The sequence below is a fragment of the Myotis brandtii genome, unplaced genomic scaffold (genome assembly GCF_000412655.1).
Source record: "Myotis brandtii unplaced genomic scaffold, ASM41265v1 scaffold150, whole genome shotgun sequence".
NCBI lineage: Eukaryota > Metazoa > Chordata > Mammalia > Chiroptera > Vespertilionidae > Myotis > Myotis brandtii.
In genome coordinates, this window is record NW_005355411.1 from 236,198 (window position 1) to 244,603 (window position 8,406).

Here is an 8,406-nt window from a genome sequence, read left to right on the forward strand (position 1 = left end):
TATATATATATACTCATGCACTTTTTTTCTCTAATTCTCATCTGAGGATATGTTTTCATTGATTTAAGAGAGAGAGAAAAGAACATCAATGTGAGAAACATTGATTGGTTGTTTCCCATATGTGCCCCAACCAGGGATCTATCCCTCTACCTTTTTCGATGTATAGGGTGATGCTCCAACTAACTGAGCAACCCAGCCAGGGCTGACTATATATTTTATTTTTTTAAAGTATTTAAATACATTTTTTATTGATTTCAGAGAGGAAGGGAGAGAAAGAGAGAAACAGAAACATCAATGATGAGAGAGACTCATTGATCGACTGCCTCCTGCACACCCCACACTGGGGATCAAAACTGGGCATATGCCCTGACCAGGAATCGAACCATGATCTCCTGATTCATAGGTTCACACTCAGCCACTGAGCCATGGGGGCTGGGCTGCCTGTATATTTTAAATGGGTTTATTACATGGTATGTGAATTAAATCTAAGTAAAACCATTTAAAATATGATGAACAAACAAAAGTTTTAGGAAAATAAAAATGCAGTGATAACATCGAAGAATAAAGAAAAATCTGAGTTAGGAAAATTAAAGTGGAAGTCACTTGAAGCAGACATAAGTTATGACCTAGTTTGGGCTGTAACTCACATAGGATGTTCAGATACTTTTTGGTTCATCAAATGAAGGAGTAGAGACCTTTAAGAAGGGAGCGCAGAAAGTAGGGAACATCCCAGGTGATGCCAGGATGGATAGAATTTAAATTATCTAGAGCTCAAAGAGAAATTAAATGTAAAAAGGAATAAAGGGACCTTTGCCGGTTTTGCTCAGTGGTTAGAGAGTCGGCCTAGGGACTGGAGGATCCCAGGTTCAATTCTGGTCACAGGCACTTGCCTCAGTTGCAGGCTCGAGATCCCCAGCCCTGGTTGGGGTTCGTGTGGGAGGCAATCAATCAACGTGTCTCTCTGACATCGATGTTTCCTTCTGTTTCTCCCCCTCTCTTCCTCTATCTCTGAAAACCAATGTAAAAATATCCTCAGGTGAGGATTAACAACAACAACAATAAAAAAAAAAGCAGAATAAAGGGAAGATGATTTCTGCTCTCTCACAAAATGGGAAATCAGAGACCAGCCTCCATGATGATGAGTAAGATACACAAAAAGAAAGTGTACATTACGCCGAAACCGGTTCGGCTCAGTGGATAGAGCGTCAGCCTGCGGACTGAAGGGTCTCAGATTTGATTCCGGTCAAGGGCATGGACCTGGGTTGCGGGCACATCCCCAGTGGGAGATGTGCAGGGGGCAGCTGATCGATGTTTCTCTCTCGTCGATGTTTCTAACTCTCTGTCTCTCTCCCTTCCTCTCTGTAAAAAATCAATAAAATATATATAAAGAAGAAAAAAGAAAGAAAAAAGAAAGAAAGAAAACGTACATTAGACAATATTGAGGGAGAAGTCCATTTGGGAGTCCATGTCACAGAACAGAAAGAGGTTCACTCATGCGAATACAGGAAATATTAAGAGTGAGGAGAACTGAAAATTAAGAACCTTGGAGGCAGAGGAGTGAAGAACGACATGAATGAGCCGTGAAGACCAGGTTATCACGGGGACACAGCATCCAAGGTGGACTGGATGTTACGGAGGGAAATCACTATTTCCATCCAGGGCACGAAGGCCCAGTAGCAAGAAAAAAATGATGAATTCCAAGTTCTGTCTTTCTGGAGAGGCCTGGAAAGTAGGATTTCATAGCAAGAGAGGTGCTAACACAGGCAGACACCATGACCAAAAAGGAGGAAGATCTGAGAATCCCTGGAGGAAGAAAACTATGCAAACAAAAACAAGAGGAATATAAAATAAGCTTTTTTATCAGACAATAAAAAAGGGTATATTTTCCTCTAAAATTCTACAAAGAAAAAGGGTTCTCATATGTGGAGGGGAGGTTTGAGTTTCCTCATTCACTGTCACAGCTCTGACGCGGCCTCTGACTGGAATGTGACTTTCCAGCCTTGCTGGTTCTCACCCCCTCACCTGGACAGACTGGACAGTGGCGTCCACGCTGTACTGTCCACAGTTCTTCCCCTCGTTCCAGCTTGGAGAGCGCGTCTGGTTTGCTGGCTCGATACCCTGCTTGTGAACAAGGACAGAGACTTAGACATGTTATCTTGGGGTGGCGGCTGTCAAGAAGGGAGAATGGCCCTGACTGGTTTGGCTCAGTGGATAGAGCGTCAGCCTGGGGACTGAGGGGTCCCAGGTTCGATTCCGGTCAAGGGCATGTACCTTGGTTGCGGGCACATACCCAGTAGGGAGTGTGCAAGAGGCAAAGGGAGAATGGCCCTAACCGGTTTGGCTCAGTGGATAGAGCGTCAGCCTGGGGACTGAGGGGTCCCAGGTTCGATTCCGGTCAAGGGCATGTACCTTGGTTGCGGGCACATACCCAGTAGGGAGTGTGCAAGAGGCAGCTGATGGATGTTTCTCTCTCATCCATGTTTCTAACCCTCTATCCCTCTCCTTCTCTCTGTAAAAAAATCAATAAAATGTTTAAAAAAAAAAAAAAAACAAGAAGGGAGAATGAGCCCTGGCTGGTGTGGCTCAGTGGATAGAAGGGTCCCAGGTTCAATTCCAGTCAAGGGCATGTACCTGGGTTGTAACTCCATACACGGTCCGGTCAGGGCACATGCAGGAGGCAACCAATCGATGTTCCTTTCACATCGATGTTTCTCTCTCTCTGTCTTCTCCCCTCCTTGCCACTCTCTCTAAAAAATATCCTCGGGTGAGGATTAACAAAAAAGAATAAATAAGGGAGAATGGTACGTTGCAGGGAATGAACAGGCTTCCCATCGGTAACACAAAGACTTTTCTCTCAGGAGAAGGGACATAATACCCTCCTGTCTGCAGCAAGAGAAGGATCTGCGATCACACCATGTCAGTGAACTGGAGTCATTCTGAGCAGTTAAGCAGCTGAGAAAGGAAAAACAGGGCACCCACTGAGTGACACAGGGGAGCTGTCCTCACCCACTGACACCAGGTGGCTGTAGGTCTCCAACATCACGTCCCTGTACAGGTCCTTCTGCTCGGGGCCCAGGAGCTGCCACTCCTCCCAGGTGAAGTCCACGGCCACATCATGAAATGTCAGGGATTCCGGTAACAACTTCATGCTGTGTAATGGGTGACGTCCTTTAAAATCTAAAGCAGGTGTGGGGCCTGGCCGGCCCTCCAGCCATATAAGACCCGAGAAATCATTTAGTCAGGCCTTGCAAGGCATGAGGAGCGAGTTAAGTAAAAGTGTGACCAAATATAGCAGGCTAATTTTTAAACTGACAATTAATGGAGGCCCCTGAATGTTATAAATATCCAAAAGGCCCTCAGCAAAAAAAAAAAGTTCACCACCCCTGACTTAGATGCTATGGACGAAATGATAGTTTTCTTGCTCATTTTCACTCTATAAGCTGCATCTATTCAGTAAGTGAGGTTTTATTTTATGTACAGTTGGATAATCACATTCCTAGTAAAATACAGGGTGGGGAAAAGTTAGGTTTACAGTTGTCCACATGAAAAATAATATAATAATTAATAAATAATAACACAGGAATAAACTCTGTTTTCTGCACTCACAACTGTAAACCTAACTTTGCCTCATCCTGTATTTTGTAATTGTGCATTAAGACATTCATGCATTCAACCAGTTATAAGTTTCTATAATGTGACATAAAATATTCTTGTGAACCTAGAAAACACCACAATCACATATTTTTTAAAAAATATTTTTTATTGCCGAAACCAGTTTGGCTCAGTGGATAGAGCCTCGGCCTGCGGACTGAAAGGTCCCAGGTTCGATTCCGGTCAAGGGCATGTACCTGGGTTGCGGGCACATCCCCAGTGGGAGATGTGCAGGAGGCAGCTGATCGATGTTTCTCTCTCATCGATGTTTCTAACTCTCTATCTCTCTCCCTTCCTCTCTGTAAAAAATCAATAAAATATATTTTTAAAAAAATATTTTTTATTGATTTTTAGAACAAGAGAAAGGGAGAGGGAGAAACATCGATGTGAGAACCATACATAGATCCACTGCCTCTTGCACCCCCACTTCTGAGGATCCAGACTGAAACCTGGGCATGTGCTCCGACTGTGAATCGAACCGGCAACCTTTCTGTGCACGGAACGCTGCCCAACCAACTGAACCACACCAGCCAGGGCCATATTCACACGTATATGTATACTTTTCAGATTAACGGAGGTGGTTTTTATAGGTTTCTACAAATTCTTTAATGAAGAATGGAAAGGATTAAACAAACCCAATCACCTGAGCCTGGAGCATTTCCTTCTGTTCTCTGAAAAGAGCTGCAAGGGCGAGGCCCTGCCTTGGTGCGTTCGGGGTCTGCCTCTGTATTTCTGTAGAGAAATCCGTCTGCAGTCAGGGGTGTCACGGAAATGCTGATACCAACCCCGCAGCCTCCTCCTGCTTCACCTGGTTCTATTGCTCCTGGGGAGTCAGGCCTGTGGATGGAGGAGAGAATCCCACGGGTGGTACACTTCCTCTGGGCCCCGATGCTACACTGCTCTGAGCACTCACCTCACACAAGGCCACAGGATTGCTAGTGTCCCTTTATTTATTTATCCTCACCTGTGGGTATTTTTCCATTGATTTTTAGGGAGAGTGGAAGAGAGAGGGAAGAACAGAGAGAAACATCCATGTGAGAGAAACACATCAATTCTTTGCCTCCTGCAAGTGCCCTGACCAGGGCCCGGGGCAAGGAGGAACCTGCAACCGAGGTACATGTCCTTGGCCAGAATCGATCCTGGAGGGTAAGTGGGGTGCGTGTCACAGGAGACCTGGGAAGTGACATCCATGCCCGCACCAGCCTCAGGAGCAGGTGAGCGTCAGGAAAATCACTGACACAGAGCAGAGCATGTGGACGGAGACGGTCTGGGCACTGTTTCCCTTGAAAGCAAGAAACGTTGAGAAAAAACTTTAATAGTCTTAATTAAAGTTTATTTAGGAGTTTATTAACTAAATAAACGGAAAGATGGACTGTGAAGATGACTCAGAAAACAAAACAGTTTAAAGATGTCATGTCCCCCAAATGTATATGAAGACTCGACGAAATCCCAATCAAAATCCCTGACAGCTATATACATCTTTAAAAACAGGTGAGCCCTAGCTGTAGTTGGTTTGGCTCAGTGCATAGAGCATTGGCCTGCGGACTGAAGGGTCCCAGGTTCAATTCCGGTCAAGGGCACATACCCAGGTTGCAGGCTCCATCCCCAGTATGGAGTGTGCAGGAGGCAGCCGATCAATGATTCTCTCTCATCATTGATATTTCTCTCTCTAACTCTCCCTTCCTCTCTGAATTCAATAAAAATATATTTTTAAAAAACAGTTGAAAGAGTTGCTCTATCAGTTATGAGGGCTTCAAGTCACTTTAATTACGACAGCACCATGTTAGCACAATAGACAAGTCAGCCAAAGAACAAAATGAAATGCCTATGAACAGACAGACTCACATACAGATAGAGACATAATGACACAGGAGAGGAGGGTAGGGATGTCTTTTTAAAAAACAGCTCAGAGACAATCAGATATCCACGCTGGAAGTGGGGAGAGATTGAACCCCACTTTGGAAAACACACAAAAATAACTTTGTAGGCCCTGACTGGTTTGACTCAGTGGATAGAGCATCGGCTAGCAGACTGAAGGGTCCAGGTTCGATTCCGGTCAAAGGCATGTACCTTGTTTGCAGGCACATCCCCAGTAGGGGGCGTGCTGATCGATGTTTCTCTCTGGTTGATGTTTCTAACTCTCTATCCCTCTCCCTTTCCCTCTGTAAAAAAAATCAATAAAAATTTTTTTTAAAAAATCACTTTGTAGCCCTGACCGGTTTGGCTCAGTGGTAAAGCGTCGGCCTGCAGACTCAAGGGTCCCAGGTTCAATTCCGGTCAAGGGCATGTACCTTGGTTGAGGGTGCATCCCCAGTAGGGGGTGTGCAGGAGGCAGCTGATCGATGCTTCTCTCTCATCGATGTTTCTAACTCTCTATCCCTCTCCCTTCCTCTCTGTAAAAAATCAATAAAATATATTAAAAAAAAAATCACTTTGTAGACAACTCTCAGTCTCAAGAGGAGAGGCACATCATAGGCCTTTACCAGTAAGATACAGGGAAATTTCTCAATGTGTTAAGTCATGGAAAGATTTCAAACAGGCCATGTAAAGCGCGCTATAGAGCTAATTATAGTCACTGGAATGTAAAAGGTATGACTTTGGAAAACATTTTAGCATCATCTATTTAGACTGAAGTTACACACACCCTAGGACACAGCATTTTCACTCTGAGGTAAACATCTAAGATATTTTCTTCCTCCCACCCCATCCCCCAGAACAAAGTAAGGGCACCTCTGAACCAGAAGCCATGTACAAGGATTTTCAAGGCAGCAGTATTCCTAACAATGCAGACTGCAAAGGACATGACTCTAATGAACAGTAAGAAAAGCTGCCATCCACTCAGACTAAGGCAGGCCATGGGGGTAAGACAACCTTGGCCCAGCTTTGTAAGTTAAGAACACTTTCAATGTTTTTAGGTTTTATTTTACATGTTTTTTGATATTTTAAGGAGAGTTTATTTAGGAAGTCACACAGATAAAAAAAAAAAATTGAGCCAGCTGAGCTGTGTGGGCTCAGAAACAAGTCATAGAGGCCAAAGAAAGGGCCATTGGGCTTAGGAGAGAGAGAAAGGCACAGGGAGCTCCCCCGGAGGGAAGGAGGTGCGGAAAGGGGGAGGACCAGGGGTGCTCCCCAGAGAGAAAGCACCTAATGGTGTTTTTAAATGATAAAAACAAAAACAAACAAACAAAAACCACACCTTTTTGTGAAGTATATATGAGAGACATTCTGTGGCTTGCAACTCCTAAAATAATTACTGTGTAAACATTGTAGAATAGGGTATTCTGACCCTCATTACAGAGCAAAACAATATACACCTATGTACTGAGCAAAAGAAGCCTGACATTGAAAAATGCATAATGGCCTGGCCTGGCCTGGGTGGGTCAGTGGTTGAGCACTGACCTATGAACCAGAAGGTCATGGTTAGACTCCCAGTCAGGGCATGTGCCTGGGTTGCGGCTGGATCCCAAGTGTGGGGCATGCGGGAGGCAGCTAATCAATGATTCTCTTTCATTATTAATGTTTGAATGTCTCTCTCCATCTCCCTTCCTCTCTGAAATCAATAGGAAGTATATTTCTAAAAAATGCATAATGTAAGATTGATTGATACAGTTAAAAATGGGTAAACTAAATAAACTATAAAGATCAGGAATGATTAATTATATGATAAAATTATAAAGAAAAGCTTAAAGTGCTTGGTATGGAGAAGCAGATGGTAACTACCTGTGGGTGAGAAGATGTAATATAATTGGGAGGGGGGGTCTCACAGAACACGGCTAGGGTGTTAGAGTGCTGTTTCTTACATATGCAAACAGTACACATATACATACATGTAAATATTGCTTTTACACTTTTTAAGTTGCAGATTTTTTTTTAAATATATTTTATTGATTTTTTACAGAGAGGAAAGGGGAGAGAGAGAGAGTTAGAAACATCGATGAGAGAGAAACATCGATCAGCTGCCTCCTGCACATCTCCTACTGGGGATGTGCCCGCAACCCAGGTACATGCCCTTGACCGGAATCGAACCTGGGACCTTTCAGTCCGCAAGCCGACGCTCTATCCACTGAGCCAAACCGATTTCGGCTAAGTTGCAGATTTTTTAAGTTAGCAGTTCAGTGGAAGAGCTCAACAATACCAAAATCTGGCCCTTAAAAGAACAAACAATCTAGACTACAAATGACACAGTTTAATGAACAGCAAGAAAAATTGCCATAAGGCAGTTTGTAGTGAGAAGGGTGGAAAGAAAACTGGCGTTAACAAAGAGTATAAACAATTAATGGGAGACATAAAACACATTAAAGAAGTTTCTTGAGTCTTAAAGAAGAATATAAACATATATACTGATGTCATTAAATTTGAAATCCTGGATGAATCATGATTTCATGATCTTACCCTCCTAGAAAGTGTTAACTCCAGACACAGTGGCAGGTGAATTTTCTGGATAGACAACAGGGCACCGTTGTTCACTACAACCCCAATTTCCTGTTTTGTATTGGAGAGGTGAGCAAATGCATTGAGATAAAAATAAATTATAAACATTAAGAAGGAGGACAGAAAATTGATCTTCAGATGATATAAAAAATATATATATTTAAAATAATAAATAAGTAAATCTATACTAATAAAAGAGTAATATGGTAATTAGGCCGGGAGACCTTCCGGACAAAGCCATGATGGCGGGGCCAAGACAGAGGTGGATAGGGGCAATCAGGCCGGCAGGGGAGGGCAGTTGGGGGCAATCAGGCCGGCAGGAGG

The 8,406-nt window shown here is 43.5% G+C and overlaps 1 pseudogene; it reads right to left on the reverse strand.

The window, feature by feature from the left end:
• The window catches only part of LOC102258493, a 43,237-nt pseudogene that overhangs the window by 9,029 nt on the left and 25,802 nt on the right, over positions 1–8,406 (reverse strand).